Source organism: Sarcophilus harrisii, chromosome 2 (assembly GCF_902635505.1).
Source record: "Sarcophilus harrisii chromosome 2, mSarHar1.11, whole genome shotgun sequence".
Lineage (NCBI taxonomy): Eukaryota > Metazoa > Chordata > Mammalia > Dasyuromorphia > Dasyuridae > Sarcophilus > Sarcophilus harrisii.
This window is the reverse complement of record NC_045427.1, coordinates 329,763,693-329,781,264: the sequence shown is the minus strand read 5'-3', so window position 1 is coordinate 329,781,264 and position 17,572 is coordinate 329,763,693. Positions and strand designations below refer to the sequence as shown.

The 17,572-nt window shown below is 35.2% G+C and overlaps 1 protein-coding gene across 1 annotated transcript in view; it reads right to left on the bottom strand.

Annotated features, from left to right (window-relative positions):
- The window catches only part of FRMD6 (FERM domain containing 6), a 103,815-nt gene that overhangs the window by 56,901 nt on the left and 29,342 nt on the right, over positions 1-17,572 (bottom strand). The gene's annotated exons all lie outside the window — the stretch shown is intronic.

The window sequence follows — 17,572 nt, the reverse complement described above, 5'->3', positions numbered from 1 at the left end:
GAAATGAAGGTACTGGTATAATAGCAGGTTTCACAGTGAGGAATGGAAAAAATTTGAACATAATAATCAATATTTTTGACATTTCACAATCACATGATAAAAAGATGTCATGTGTTTCACTAATTCAGAATATGCATTCTAATCATCTTGTACTCATAATTATCTACTATATGCAAGACATTATAGTGAATACTAAGATGTATAAGATGGTCCCTATCTTCAAGGAACTTAAAATCTAATTGAGTAATAGAACTTATCATGGGCTGTTTTCTACGGCAGAAAAGGCAAGATTTGAATTACACTTTGAAACATGGGTAAGAATTAGGTTGAAAGGAAAAGAGAAGGTATTCTAGGCAAAGTGAACAGTATAAACATATGTACAGAAGAACAATACACAAAGTACGGTTAAAAATGCATGCTCAATCATCTGAATCCCTTTCCCCTTTTGATTTTAATCAGAGATAACCCCCCCCCAAAAGTCAAGTTGACTCAACTGAAGAGACAAGTTTATGATTTTTAACAAGGTATAGTATCCTTGATTCAAAACTAACAACAGGGAGCATCAAGGTTACAACATTAGGAAGATGACACAATAGTTATTTTTCAAAACTGTCCCCCCCCCCAAAAAAAAAAAAAAGAAAATAGTGTCAAATCTAGAATAATCTAAGCTAAGCCTTTAAGATAAGAACACAGAAACCGCAAAAGGTTTTTAAAAATACATGAAATAACATTGGGAAAACTTGAGGTTCTCATTCTGTGTTCCCAACTCAGATATTTATGACTTGTGAAACATAGTCAACACAAGTAACTTGAAAGGATTATGCTTCAGGACAGAGGGACTTCCTCATATTCCTAAGGACTTGCCTCAACAAATCCGTACCTCACAAAAAGACACTGACTCAGTCTATCCATGTGAAGGAAAAGAAATGTAATTGATGTAAGGAGTAGGAGAAACAGTGAAAAACCAGTTAGAGGGAAAACTATAGGGATTTCCATCCTTGAGGGAAAAGGAATTAGAATTCTAGGTGGGATAAGTCTCTCCAAAAAGTTCATTCTGGAAAAGGATACAAAGCTTGGTTTCTATCCTGTCCCATATCACTTTCTAAAAGGCTGAAAGGAGAGGTCCTTACGATTTGAGATACAGAATTACTTCTACCAACTTCATAACTTCTTCATAAAGAAATATTTCTAAAATTGTGACACTACAAAAGGAAGTCCATCTAAAACAAATTTTAACACTCAAATCAAATTAACACACAAAATTGTCAAAGGTGACAAAAATTAAAATTTATAATTGTTGGAAGGGCTTCAGGAGAACATTGGAATGCTATTGGGAGAACTGTGGAGTACAAATGTTCTGGAAAATAATTTGGAAATACACTCCCAAAGTCACTAAACTTAGTATAATCACTGACCCAGTGTTACTTTCATTAGGCTTATACAATAAAATGATAAAAGAAATATGTGTTAAAAAATATTTATAACAAAACTTTTTGCTTTAGCAACAAACTGGAAAAATGGGTGTCCAATAAATTATTTTCCTCCATCTAAACCCTATGATGAACCGGTTAGATTCTAGTTGAAAAGGACTTCATTAAGTCCCTTGACCCATAATCCTATTAACTGATATTGCTCAACCACATCTCAAACCTATACTATTTTCATAATTCATTGCAATTTACCTTACTCATGCATCTGAATGAAGATGAAGAAATTCATATAAACGATGCTGACTGGGTTCACTACAAATTGAACTGAGCAGCCCCTAGAGCAAAGTAATCCTTTTACATCTCGCTAAGCCTACTCTCTTGACTATTCAAAAACTCCATTGCTCCAACTTCCTTTATTCCATGAGCCAAAAAACTTTCCTCATATTTTTAGTGAAAAAAATTGAGGACATTCCCTATTACATGTAATTTTTGTTCCACCATGATCTGAAAAAAATGCTTTTAATATTTCTGCCTTTCTGCATTTAATTGTAAGATTTTTATGCCTTGATATATGTCAATTTTTGTGTTAAGTGCCATGTATTACTGAGGGAAAAAAAAGTATATTCCTTTCTATCCCTATTCAATTTTTTTCCAGAGGTCTATCATATCTAATTTTTCTAAAATTCTAGTTACCTTTCTTAACTTCTTGTCTATTCTGTGGTTAGATTATCTAATTCTGAGAGAGGGAGCTTGAGGCTGCCCAGTAGCATAATTTGGCTCTCCATCTTTTCCTATAACTCACTTAATTTCTCCTCTAACAATTTGAATGCTACACCACTTGGTGCATATATTTAGTATTGATATTACTTAATTGTCTATGGTATTTTTTAGCAAGATATAGTTCTATCTTTATTGCTTTGTCTGTTATCAGGATTGCTACCCCAGCTTTTTCTTAACTTCAGCTGACGCATAATATATTCTTCTTCAACCCTTTATCTTTATTCTGTGTATATGTCTCTGGTTCACATATGTTTCCTGCAGACAACATATTATAGGGTTCTAGTTTTGAATCGATTCTGCTATTTGCTTCCATTTTATAGGAAATTCATCCCATTTATATTCATAGTTATGATTACCAAGTATTCCCTCCGTCCTATTTTTCTTCTTACACTCTGTACTCCTTCATCAGTTTTGCTTCTGACCCCAACCTCCCTTAATTCTACCCTCTCATAACTCCACCTTACCATATTCCTTTCCCTTCTCCTTTCCCCTCTTACTTCTTCTGCCCTTCCTTCTATCTACTGTGTATCCTTTTTTTCCCCTTTCACTTCATTTCTCTAGAGGGTAGGATAAATTCTATAACCACTTGAGTGTGTATGTTACTCCCTCTTTGAGACAAACTGAGACTAAGGTTCAAACAAAGTACATTCCCTTCCCTTCTTTCTCTCTACCATAATAGGTCTTTTGTGCCTCTTCAAGTGATCAAATTTACCCCATTTTGCCTCCCCTTTCCTCTTCTCCCAATACAATCCTTTTTTCTATCCCTTAATTTCTTTTATATTATCACATCAAAGTCAACTCACACCTGCACCCTCTGTCTATGTGAACTCCTAACTGCCCTAATAAAAATATAGTTCTCAAGAGTTACAAGTATTCCTTTTCATGCAAGGGTGTAAACAGTTTAATCTCAAACAACTTTTTTATTTTCCTTTCCTCTTTATCTTTTAATACTTCTCTTGAGCCTTTATTTGAAGACTGAATTTTGTGTTCAATTCTGGTCTTTCCATCAGAAATTTTATTGAATGAATATCCATATTTTCTCCTCTGAGATTAGGCTCAATTTTGCTAGGTAGTTGAGTCTTGGTTGTAATCCATTGCCCTCCATAACATCATATTCTGGACCTTTTAACTTTTAATGTAGAAACTGCTAAATCCTGTGTAATCCTGACTATGGCTCCTTAATACTTAAATCAATTCTTTCTGAATGTTAACAATATTTTCTCCTTGACCTGATAATTTTAGCCTTTGGCCACAATATTCCTTGGAGTTTTCATTTTGGGATCTGTTTCAGGATATTTCCAGGAGGTAATATTTTTAATGATTATTTTACCCTCTGGTTCTATAATATTATGTGATATCATTCATATATTCACTGGTAATTCTTGAAAGATGGATATTGTCCAAGTTCTTTTTTTTAAAAAATCAAAAAAAATCACGTCTTTCAGTTAGTGCAGAAAATCTTAAGGTTGACTTTTTTCAATGAGGTTATTTTATATCTTCTTCTATTTTTTTCATTCTTATGATTTTGTTTACTGATTGTTTATGACTATGTCTCATAATCATTAGCTTCCATTTGATCAATTCTGATTTTTAAGAAAAGGTTTTCTTCAGTTATCTTTTATGCATCTTTTTATATATGGCTAATTATATTTTAAAAGGAGTTATTTTCTGTAGTGGGTTTTTTTCTTCTCATTTAGCCAACTGTTATCTTCAAATTTTCTCTCATCTTCTAAGCTGTTGACTCTTCTATACTTAGCATTTTCTTCTATTAATTTTTCTTCTGTCTCTCTTTTTTATTTTTAAAATCCCTTTTGAACTCTTCTAAGAAGGCTTTTAGGGCTTAAGACCAATTTACATTGCCCTTTGGGATTTCACATGTGGATATTTTGTCCTATTATGAATTAGTGTTTTGATCTTCCCCGTCTATGGAATTTTTCTATGGTCAAGGTTGTTTTTTGTTTTATCTTTTTTTTCCCCCTTATTTCATATCTTTTAAAGTTGACAGCACTGTCCCAAGCTTCTTATGCTGGGGGCCAGCCAAGGGCCTGCTCACTTGCTTTGAGCTCTAGGGCCTCAGATGATGGTAGCTTGCTCAATGCACTGGGGAAGCCCAGCTAGTCATGCCTGCTGTCATCTGGTTTCTGGACATGCCAATCTACTGATGGCCTCCTATGCCATTAGCGTGATTACCCAGGACAAAGGGTTCTTGATTGCTGATCTGTGCTGTGGCTAACAGCATCCCACTGGCTTATCCATGCATGATCTGCACTGGGCTGGGTTCCCCTTTTACTCAAATGAGACAGATCTTTCCTGAAATCTAAGTTATCTCAAGCTGGAAAATTATTTCACTCCAATTGGGGGGGAGGGAGGGGAATGGTAAGTTCAGTTGCTCCAGAATCTATTTAGGGGCTTGATTTAATATTGTTCCCAAGGGAAATGGGGAAAGCTCATGTAACTTCCCAGCCTCTTTCCCTTATTTTGGCTCTGCCTCAAGGCCATTCTCTAAGAGCTACCTTCTATCCTCATATAACCCAGAAGCCTTCTGACATTATCTCCTTCACTCCTATCTTACATAAATGTCTCTATATGCCTAAGTGATCCCATTCTATTCCACCTTTTACATCAAATTATCCTATATATCACTCCTACTTCCTCACTAATCCTTGATCTCTGTCTTATTTCCTGATTACCTATAAACATGCCCACATATGCATGTCTCATTTCCATTCATCCTGATCCATATCTTTTCACTGGACTCAGATGGTTCTGGAGGAGAAAGTGAAGCTGGTAACTTGCCCAGCCCTCCCTCTCTTAAATCCAATTCACTTGCATGACATAGGATACCTCCCTGATGTGATCTTCTTCAAGAACAAAGGACAAATAACAACAAAACACCTGCTATCTGTACCTCTCCCTAAAAAAGCAAAAGCCTCCTCTCATCTATCTGATCCTGTTAGTAATTGTCCTATATGTCTCTTTTGTGGCTAAAATCTTTGAGACCATCATTAAAAGATTTTCCCATGTCCTTTCCTTACTGTCCTTTAACTCTAAAGTCTGACATCAATTTCATCATTCAATTGAAATTGTTCCCTCCAGTTGCCAAAGATCTTTTAAATAGTCAAATCTATTGGGAATTGCCTCAATTCTTCTCGATTTCTCTGAAGCCTTTAACACCCTTTTTTATTCTCTTTAGGTTTTCATAACACTGCTTTTGCCTGGTTTTTCTCTTACCTCTCTGATTGGATGTCACAGTCATTTAAATTTGCTGTATGTAAATATATATATAACCTATTTCCTCAAAAACTCTCCTCTTCCCTATTACTGTATCCACTGTCCTCCCAATTAGTTACGCTTATAACTACTAAGTGTCTTCTCTTTCATGCTCCATATTCAGTCAGTTGCCAAATTGTTTTTTTTTTTTTAATCTTTGTTTTGATTTCTAGTATGTATCTCTCTGCTGACACTACTATGATGCAGGCCTTCATCACTTCATATCTGGACTACCTCAGTACCCTATTAATTGTTCCAAGGGAACCTATCTCCTGTCTCAAGTTCCCTATCCCCCCTTCTCCAGTCTGTCCTTGATTTTACAGTCAACTGATCTTCCTTAAGCACGTCTGATTATGTCATACCTTCACACACAGTAATTTAATAAGTTTTGAGAGTAAAGAGAAGAGAGGGAAGTCTCCATCAATTGGTAAAAGGCTAAGTAAACTGCACAACTTAACTAAAGAAATTTTGGTATTCAGAAAGAGAACACATACTAATAATAAAAAACAGGGGAAATTCTCAAAGACCTCAGAACTAAATGTGACTTCACAAGGGTGAGAATAAACATACCTTCTATCCTTAGGCATAAGTGATGGCCTATAAGTACAAAATCAGACATGTATTCTCATAGATGACCAAAATTTCCTTTGTTTTGCTTGACCATACATATATATAGATTATAAAGGAGGGCTTCTACTCATCTGTGTCTCAGAAAAACATCTTAAAAGAGAAATACAAATTACAGTGTTGTGCCACAGTTCTCTTTTAATGTCCTGACAATTTCCCTAATTGTCCTATTCAGTTACTCTGCCTCAGGTTATAATGTTTGATAGGATAAAAGTCTTTTATCTTAGACTTCAGGCTATAATCATTCCCTCTTTTTTGGGATTTATTATTTATGGGATAAAGGTCTTTATCCATTTTGGACATCATTAGAATACCAGGAGCCTCTCCAGTATCTCCCTCCATTATGTCATCCTAGGTGCCTCTCTCCATTAAGCCATCCCCATCCAGGTACCTCCCCCATTATGTCATTGTTCTTGTTACCCTATAAAAGAATCTTGTATCTGACACTCTCAGCTGGATTTTTTGAGATAGACTCATTCAGCCCTGGGACCAAACCATGGATCCATTTGGTCCCAGTAAATCCCTCCATTAAATAAATTATTAAATTGTTCTCTAATCTTTATCCTCAGTTTCTCCAGCATTACAACAGAAGAGAGCTAGATATGGGGAGTCCAGGAATCTACTACACCATTTGTAAGCTTATTAATGAAACCACTCTCCAACTTAAGATAAATTGAAAGGACTTTAAGAAAGGACAGTCTGGCTGGAGTGAAAGGGTCAGCACAGCTCAAAGAGTAAGGAAAGGCAGTGAGAAGGAAAAAAAAAAGAATAGGAAAAAGAGGAAAGAAAAGGGAGAAACTAAATAGAAAAAAGGGTAGAAATACAAGGAAAAACAGGTGAGAAGGGGAGAGGGGTGACAGAAGATAGGGCAGTGGGTGACTGGGGTGAGTTAAAAACACTATGTGTAGGGGAGGAAAAAGGATGGAGGGAAATAAAGAGCTGATAATCATAACTGTGAATGTGAATTGGATGAAATCGCCTATAAAATGGAAGGAATAGTAGAGTGGATTAAAAAACAGAATCCTACAATATTTTGTTTACAAGAAACACATTTTGAAGAAGGGACCCCAAAACTAAAAATCCTTGAAGGAGAAAATCTCCTTCAACTCTGCCTCAATGAGGGACCCTGCCCAAGGGACAAACAGTTTCATTCCTATCTGGGTAGGGTCGGTTCAGTCCTAAAACTCATTGAATTCAAATTCAAAGTCAGCTCAAGTTGAAACCCAGCTTATAGAACTCCACCCACAAGTTCCCTTCAGCTAAAATCCTCTTTGCAGAGGTTCTATAAACATGCCAGTTATGCCCTGCTTGCTATGCCAAGGGCCTTTGCCCACTGGAATATTCTTTTCCAGTGCCACCCTCTTTACACTCACCTATTTCCCTAATGAGACTTTATGCCTCTCTGTCAGGATTTCTAACCTTATTTCCCAATCCCTATAATAAATCTCTTATCAATCTAGGTTTTCAGGTCTGTAAATTCCTTTACAGAGAATCTCTGCGCCGCTAAAACTCCCTACCCTTGCTCCGAATCCCAAGGGGGTGCAGGGGAGCCAAACCTCTCTATTTGGTTCCGTGAACCTCAAACTTGCCACTAGACCTCATCATTTAACTCACTGACCACCAGAAACTCTAATCTCATTTTGGTTCCCTAAATCTAGACCTTATCAATTTGAAACAGAAAGATAAAGAGAGAATAAAAGTAAAAGACTGGAGCAGAATTTATTATGCTTCAGCTAAAGCAAAAAAGCAGATTTGACCCAGCAGTGCCACTATTGGGTTTATATCCCAAAGAGATCATTAAAAACAGAAAAGGACTCATGTGCAAAAATGTAACAATTCTTTTTGTAGTGGCAAGGGCCTTAAAATTGAGCAGATGCCCATCAATTAGGAAATGGCTAAACAAGTTGTAGTATATGAATATAATGGAACACTATTGTTCTGTAAGAAATTCTGAAGAATTTCCTCAGCCTAGTTCCAATGAAACAACACGCAACAAACCCTGGGGTGGGGTTAGCTAGGTTCAGAGATAGTCTCAGCCCCATTCACAGCGAACTTTCACCTTCCAGACAATGTGGGAAGTCAACAAAAGAAGACTGAGGGAACCTCCACTGATAAGGAATGCTAAACCTTGTTGTGCTGCAAAGACTCAGCCCTGGGCCAGATGGAATCAGCACACATCCATATAAGTGCAGAGGTAGGACAGAGAAGTTGCTGGCCAAAAATGTTATATGCAATAAAATTTAATACAATACTGAATTTAAAAAAGACATTCAATGAATCGCCAGATTTTCTGGATTTTGTGACAAACAAATCTTGAACTTGATAGAAAATTTGACATATAAGTGTCAACATCAAAGACTTATTTCAAGGGACTCTAAGGACAAAGAGTTTGTTTTACATATGTAAATATAAACCCTATCTCTAGGATTGTCATTAGAAACTGGGAAGTTCAAAAGAAAGATTGAGGTAGAGCCAAGTGCAATGTGATTCTAAAAAGTAAAACCAAGTATGAAAAGGTAAAAACATTAATTATATCATACAAATGAGATGCAAGAGCAAAAAGTGACCCAGAGGAATTAGATTGGGGAGGAAGGCTGATAGTTCTGAAATCCTACTCACATAGGGAATAGGTTAAAGAGAAAACAATGAACATATATAGCGCAGGATATAAAACCCTCCAAAATTTCTAAAGAAATAACAGTGGGAAGGATTAGGATAAGGAGGATACAAAAAAGTATGTAGATTAACAGAAGTGGGTTAAGATGTGTAGATTAATGAGAATGGGAGAAAGAGAGAGAGAAAAGATAAAGAGGGAGAAATTGAGGGAGGGATCCTGAGGTTTGGGGAGGAAAAGTAATAGAAAGGCAAGCTAGTGATTAGAAGTAAAGTAGAAAAGTTGGCAGGGATAAATATACACAAATTCAACAACAATGATCAGGCTTAGAATTTATTTTTTTTTTTTAAAGTAGGGGTAATAATCATTGATTTAAAAGTCAAAAAAGTTAAAAATTAAAGTTAAAACTTAAAAAAAGATTCAATCAAAAGAGAAATCTATATTATATGTCAACCACATTAATATTGTTTTAGATATGTGTATTACATATATGTGTATAAGTGGATAAACATAAATATAGATATGTTTATGTATATATATATATATATATATATATATATATATATACACTTAACTGTAACCTGCTTGGAGATTGTGGGTGGGGAGAAGAGAAGGGGAAAAAGAATAAACTAAAAAGTCCACAGCAGAGAACAAAAGAAAACCTACAAGGAAGTAAAGAAAAGATGGATAGTTCCGAATGTGATGTCATATAATATAATATAATATAATATATATAGTGGAAAATACCACCATCCTTCCAAAAACTCAGGCTCAAAATCTAGATGTCATCTTTAATTCCTCACACTCTTTCAAACCTCTATATTCAATTTCTTGCTAAGGCCTACCGGCCTTGCTAAGGTCCCTATTGGGGCCTATTGTTAAAAACCGTGGGGACACCCAGGATTAGTGGACCTGATCTTTTTAAGACTTTCAAATATACCTTCTCTCCTCTGGAACTATCACCATCCTGACACCCTCATTATCTCATACTTGTTTTATTACTGCAATAGGTTACTGATTGGTCTCCCTGACATATTTCCTCTTTACTCTATCTTCCATTCAACTGTCAAAATGATTTTCGTGAAATGAATATATAATCATGTTAATTTCCTGCTTAATAAACTCCAGAGGATACCCCTGGACTAAATATAAAATCTTGTTTCATATTCATATTCATATTCATAACCTGCCTAATACACACAGACTCCCACTCTTATTTCCTTCTGTGTACTTTGCCATACAATGATGCTGACCTACTTATTGTTCATCAATTAGGACACTCTACCTCTTTACTCTGGGTATTTTCACTTGTCTTCCCTCATACTTAGAATGTTCTCCTTCCTCATCTCTACTCCCTGGCTTCTTCTAAGTCTCAGATAAAGTCCTATCTTCTATCTGAAATTTTTCCTGATCCTCTGTTTCTAATGCCTTCTTTCTGTCAAGTTAATCCTGTAATCAGCTTGTTTGTATAAAGTTGTTTTCATGTTACTCCTACTCCTCACCCTATCCACAGCAAGAATTGTCTTTTACATTTTTTTTTGAATGCCTTGTGCTGGCAAGTAACAGAAATTCAATAAATATTTACTGACTCACTTATGTGAATGCTTAAGCAGATTTTCACAAAAGAAAATTCTATAATGGATCACATAACTTTACCCTTTTGTAACTTATTAAAATATAGAGAAGATATAAGATCCTTCTGTGTTTGCTGTTTACTGACTAAGAAAAAGAATTTTAATATATACAGCAAAATGTTGACTTTAAGGATCTTTTCCTAAAAGGTCCCAACCACATATCAAAATTGTTTAAGATCAAAAGAAAGACTGTAATGAAAACAAATCTTTTTAAGAAACGTCTAACAAATATCAGATCATACAGAAAACAAGGTGACAGAAAACAAAGTATAAGTTGAAAAAGAATTCTCTGGGCATGGTAAACTCTTTTAGATGTTTCTATTTATGAATATTGTACAAATCTTAAAATGTTGAAAAGGTTCTTTGAAAAGCTCTGGCCTTAAAAGAATTAACCAATTAAGAAAGTGAACATCAACAGAGGAAAGATCAAATCAGTGAAGAATTTTTTCCTCAGACTGTACATGTACTTGGATCAATAAAATACAGAATCTGTCTACCACTATATTAGAGGGTGACAACAAGTTGGGTCAATAATTAAATTAAAATTTAAAAAGCGGGCTAGATTACTTTCTAACTGTAGATAATTCAGAATTATACTAAAACATCACGAAACTGGGCTTTACCTAGTGAAGGATACTGATTTCAGAAGTTGAAGATTACATTTCTGGAGTAAAAGATGGAATCGTTCTTTGGTGAATCCCTTCCCCTCCCCTTTTTTCTCTCCTCATGTCATCAGTGAGATTAGATCAGTAGCAGACAATTCAACTGTAATCAAACAGACTAACCCAGAGGGATACAGACATATGAAGGCAAAAACAAATACACCAAGTACAAGCTGATATGGAAAGAAAGTTACTTAAAGACGGAGATAACTTAAAAGACCTGACCCAGAAAAGAATATATCAAACTCAAGAAAGGATATAAAGCACCAGGAATAGTTCTACCATTTTACAAGTATATTCTATACATGAGCTTCACTTCCAAAGTGCTCATTATGAGCCCACTTTTTCCCTAGGATCCCTGTATATTTGTGGAAGAATATGTTTAATGGGGAAATGTTTTGTACTAATTAGTCTTACTATATCATCCTAGTAAATATTTTTGCTCAAAAAGCTGCTTGAGCCCATTGTCTTTAAAAAAAAAAAATCCTTTTTTTCTTAAGTTTTGATTGATGTCTTTAAAAAAACAACAAAAAAAACATTTACAAAAAAAAAACACCAATTACCCTAACATCACTTTTTCTAACTCCGGAGAGGCATTTTGTCTTAAAAAAAATACTTTTTTTTTATTAATAGCTTTTTATTTACAAGTTATATGCATGGGTAATTTTACAACATTGACAATTGCCAAACCTTTTGTTCCGTTTTTCCCCTCCTTTCTCCCTTCCCCTCCCCTAGATGGCAGGATGGCCAATACATGTTAAATATGTGAAAATATAAATTAAATACAAAGTAAGTATACATATCCAAACACTTGTTTTGCTGTACAAAAAGAATTGGACTCTGAAATAGTATACAATTAGCCTGTGAAGGAAATCAAAAATGCAGGCAGACAAAAATATAGGGATTGGGAATTCTATTTAATGCTTCTTGGTCATCTCCCAGAGTTCTTTCACTTGGGTGTAGCTCGTTCAGTTCATTACTGCTCCATTGGAACTGATTTGGTTCATCTCATTGTTGAAGAGGGCCACGTGGGTCTATCAGAATTGATCATCATATAGTATTGTTGTTGAAGTATATAATGATCTCCTGGTCCTGCTCATTTCACTCAGCATCAGTTCATGTAAATCTCTCCAGGCCTTTCTGAAATCATCCTGTTGGTCATTTCTCATCAAACAATAATATTCCATAATATTCATATACCACAATTTATTCAGCCATTCTCCAATTGGAGAATTTTAGAGCTTTAATGCTCAAATTGATGGGCATCCACTCAGTTTCTAGTTTCTGGCCACTACAAAGAGGGCTGCCACAAACATTCTTGCACATACAGGTCCCTTTCCCTTCTTTAAGATCTCTTTGGGACATAAGCCCAGTAGAAACACTGCTGGATCAAAGGGTATGCAGTTTGATAACTTTTTGAGCATAGTTCCAAATTATTCTCCAGAATGGTTGTATTCACAATTCCACCAACAATGTATTAGTGTCCCTATTTTCCCCTCATCCCCTCCAACATATCACATTATCTTTCCCTGTCATTCTAGTCAATCTGACAAGTGTGTAGTGGTATCTCAGAGTTGTCTTAATTTACATTTCTCTGATTAATAATGACTTGGAGCATCTTTTCATATGGCTAGAAATAGTTTCAGTTTCTTCATCTGAGAATTGTCTGTTCATATCCTTTGACCATTTATCAACTGGAGAATGACTTGATTTCTTATAAATTAGAGTCAATTCTCTATATATTTTGTAAATGAGGCCTTTATCAGAATTTTTGACTGTAAAAATGTTTTCCCAGTTTATTGCTTCCTTTCTAATCTTGTCTGCATTAGTTTTGTTTGCACAAAAACTTTTCAATTTCATATAATCAACATTTTCTATTTTGTGATCAGTAATGATCTCTAATTCTTAATTGGTCATAAATTTCTTCCTCTTCCACAGGTCTGAAAGGTAAACTATCCTATGTTCCTCTAATTTATTTATAATCTCATTCTTTATGCCTAGGTCATGAACCCAGAAAATACATTTTAAGGAGGAAGAAAGAAAGAAAAAAAGGGGGAAAAAAAATCAACATAACTTATCAGGGCTCTTTTCAAAGATGGAAAAACTCTGAAAACGTGTAATATAAATTTTTATAACTCCCATTTCTGCAAAGTACTAGAAATGTTTTTCATAGCTCTTCTTTTGAGTTATGTTTTCTCTTCATAATTTTGCAATATTTACTTATGATTTTTTCTATATATGTGGCTGGGGTTTTGCTTCTCTCCCTGCCCCCTCCATTTATAGTGTCATATTCATGGTGCATACTGTTTTCTTGGTTCTACTTACTTCACTCTACATCAGTTCATATAAATCTTTCCATGCTTCTATATTTAAGCATTCTCCAGTTTATTTTTATTTTTTTATTATAACTTTTTATTGACAAAACCCATGCCTGGGTAATTTTTTTCATTCTTCATTTTTTAAAGCACAGTAATATCCTATTTTATTCATATTCCACAACTTGTTTAATTATTTCCCAAATTATAGATATCTATTGTTTCCAATTCTTTTCTATCACAAAATAGTTGCTTCATCTTTGAACCCATGGATCCTTTTTTTCCATTGAGATTTAGAAATATCTATTGCAATAGATTGTTCTACAATACAAATATCCCTGCACTTTTACCTGTGCAATTCATTCTTTACCTTTACCCTGACCCTTAATCATTTTCCCTCATGTATCCCAAAATCTTTACACTTTTCTGGTTTTCAATTATCTCCAGGAACTCACATTCCTCTTCCCATAAAGCAGGATACATGATTTCTAAACACCATATTCCTGCAATATATATTCTAAATTTTCCCATTTCCCATTTCTTCCTCTTCTTTCCATTGTTGCATTCTGCAGTACCAGCTCTCTTCTGAGATAAGATTTTCCTTTTCCCTTTTTCAATCTCTTTCTTAACCTTCTTGCCCATTCTCATATAAATGCTTTTCTCCTAAAAGCCCGAGTTAATTTCTTATTAGTTTTAGATTTGATATAGATATACTACTTATTCCCTTTTATCTTCTTCCCCTTCTCCATTCATACACCCTCTCATTCTATACTTTAGTCTTGAAAAAAAAATTGATTTACTTGTAGGTTGTGTTTTGTTCATGTTGTTTCATGTCTGATTATTCTCCAAACCACCTATTTAACTTCAACTTTCTTTTTTCCTCATGAACATTTAGGAAAAAGTTACTTAATGATGTTATTTTATTGTTGCCTTTGGTGATTGTTTGTATTCTCTGTTCAGAATAGTTTTCTTGTATAATTTCCTATCCTGTAAGGTTTTTTTGACTTGTCATGTTCCTCTGGAAGACCTTAATTTGTACACATATATCCTACCTTCTAGTTCAGTATATTTCAGTGATACAAAGATCATAATTTCCTTTAATGGTAATGCCTTTTTGTCTTCCAAATTTTCTTTAATTTCCATGTATTTGCATTTTTCCAATCAGTTATCCTCTCTTTTTTCTTTGGTGAGATTTGTCACTGTAGACTCAAGTTTTTATATTCTGCCAATTATTTCTGTTGTCAGGACATAAATTCTGCTCTCACAACTCTCATTCCTCTTTTAAACCATGTGGAAAAATTCTTCTGTAATTCTATATTAAGTTGGTAAACCACAGCATTCTCTGCCTAATCAGGTACCAATTCATTTTCCTTAAACTTGCAATATTTATTCATACTTGCCTAATGAAAAAGATCTGGGGCCAAAACGGTGGTTCCTGAGCTAACTGGTAATTTTTCTTTTCTTTTTTTTTAACTTTTCCTGATTGTTCATGTTTTGACTCCTTTTACTCTGATGGTGGTTTCCCTGGGTCCTAGATCTCAAAGCATCTCAATGTTCTCCCATGATGAGCAATTCATCTGCTTCAAGTGACTTTTAGAAAGAAGAACTGTCCCCATTTGAATGCAGAGACCTTTTCCTTAGATTTGGTGGAGTGCTGCTCACCCTATATACGTGGTTGCCCACTTTCCATGTTCCTCCATTGCCCACCCAAAATCTATTGCAGCAGAGAGCATTACATCATACAACCGCAGCCTGAAGAAAGCTGTGCCCTTTAGACTTCTGTGATGAGATGGGTGATCAGGGTATGGAATTGAATTCTGTTGCAATACATGAAGATGTGATTGATGGTGGGAGAAGCAGTGCTAGGTGAGTGCATTAAAGCTCTAAAATTAACTTTTTCTGCTAGCAGTTCATCAAGTTTTATTTTAAGCATGTTTGTGTTCTAAGTGTCCTAGACTATGTTCCAAGGAGTAGAAGTCAAGTGGAGCTGCTAATGGAAAATGGAGTTGATACTTTATATGATTCCAGATATATTGGAATCTTTACAAAGTGTAAAGTCATTAGAATTGATAGAGACAATAATTATCTAATTTAGCATGGTTCAGTATGATTGATCTGATCCTACGAGGAGATATTATGGGCCAGAACTTGAAACAAGGTACTAAGTACAACTAATAGAAACAATGCTTGTGTTCACATCTTTAGAGAGCTCATATAATTAAGAAGTATTTAAGTACTCATTGGAGTTCACCAGTTTGAGAGATTTCAGGGTTTAGTACGAGATATCTGAATTCACACCTCCCTTAAAGCTCTCAGGGGCAGAGAGCACTCTGGGAGAAACCCATAATCCCACTCTCTCAGAAGAGATCATATTTAAGAAACAGACAGAGGCTCTCTCGGGGAGTTGAGCTGAAAACACTGAGAGGGGAGCGTCAAGTCAGTTCAAGAGAAGCCCACTCTCGGAGGCGCAACCAGATTCACTTCATTTCACACAGCTATGGTGGCTGGGATCCTGCACTTCCCCCATTGAAACCAATGCTAGTCTGAAAGGCTCTCCAGAAGGCTGCTCAGACTCAGGAAAGGAGGTGCTGGCTGGAGGCTGAAGAAAGCAGAGGCAGAAGCAAGGGACAAAGCTGCAAGAGCTCTTAGAACCAAGGAGAGAGAGGGGCCTCTAAGAAAACTAACCGGACTATATTGAAGGACACAATAAAAGATCTGAACTTTTAGCACCTGGCTGCATTTGGGTGATTATTTACTTGTAACTGAAACTAAGGCTGCCTCCAGAAAACCTCCCAGAGAAACCTCTCTCTCAGAAAGAACCATTATTATTTTAAAGAAGAAAAACACCACAGGTAGTAAATACTTTGAATTCCTTTTTAAGAACTATCTGCTCATAAACTGGGAAAATATTTTTACAGTCAAAGGTTCTGATAAAGGCCTCATTTCCAAAATATATAGAGAATTAACTCTAATTTATAAAAAATCAAGCCATTCTCTAATTGAAAAATGGTCAAAGGATATGAACAGACAATTCTCAGATGAAGAAATTGAAACTATTTCTAGTCATATGAAAAGATGCTCCAAGTCATTATTAATCAGAGAAATGCAAATTAAGACAACTCTAAGATACCACTACACACCTGTCAGATTGGCTAAGATGACAGGAAAAAATAATGATGATTGTTGGAGGGGATGCGGGAAAACTGGGACATTGATGCATTGTTGGTGGAGTTGTGAACGAATCCAACCATTTTGGAGAGTAGTTTGGAACTATGCTCAAAAAGTTATCAAACTGTGCATACCCTTTGATCCAGCAGTGTTACTACTGGGATTATATCCCAAAGAGATTATAAAGAAGGGAAAGGGACCTGTATGTGCACGAATGTTTGTGGCAGCCCTTTTTGTAGTGGCTAGAAACTGGAAACTGAATGGATGTCCATCAGTTGGAGAATGGCTGAATAAATTGTGGTATATGAAAATTATGGAATATTACTGTTCTGTAAGAAATGACCAACAGGATGATTTCAGAAAGGCCTGGAGAGACTTACACGAACTGATGCTGAGTGAAATGAGCAGGACCAGGAGATCATTATATACTTCAACAACAATACTAGATGATGACCAGTTCTGATGGATCAGGCCATCCTCAGCAACGAGATCAACCAAATCATTTCTAATGGAGCAGTAATGAACTGAACTAGCTATACCCAGAAAAAGAACTCTGGGAGATGACTAAAAACCATTACATTGAATTCCCAATCCCTATATTTATGCACACCTGCATTTTTGATTTCCTTCACAAGCTAATTGTACAATAATTCAGAGTCTGATTCTTTTTGTACAGCAAAATAATGTTTTGGTCATGTATACTTATTGTGTATCTAAGTTATATTTTAATATATTTAACATCTACTGGTCATCCTGCCATTTAGGGGAGGGGGTGGGGGGGGGTAAGAGGTGAAAAATTGGAACAAGAGGTTTGGCAATTGTTAATGCTGTAAAGTTACCCATATATATATATATATATCCTGTAAATAAAAGGCTATTAAATAAAAAAAAAAATAAAAAATAAAAAGAACTATCTGCTCCATGTTTAACATATATTGGATCTTTGAGAGAAAAAAATGGAATACAGGATTTTACAAAGATAAATATTGAAAACTATCTTTGCATGTATTTTGAAAACTAAAAGTCTATTAATAAAAAAAGGCCTATACTCAGATTTTTAAACTAATTATGT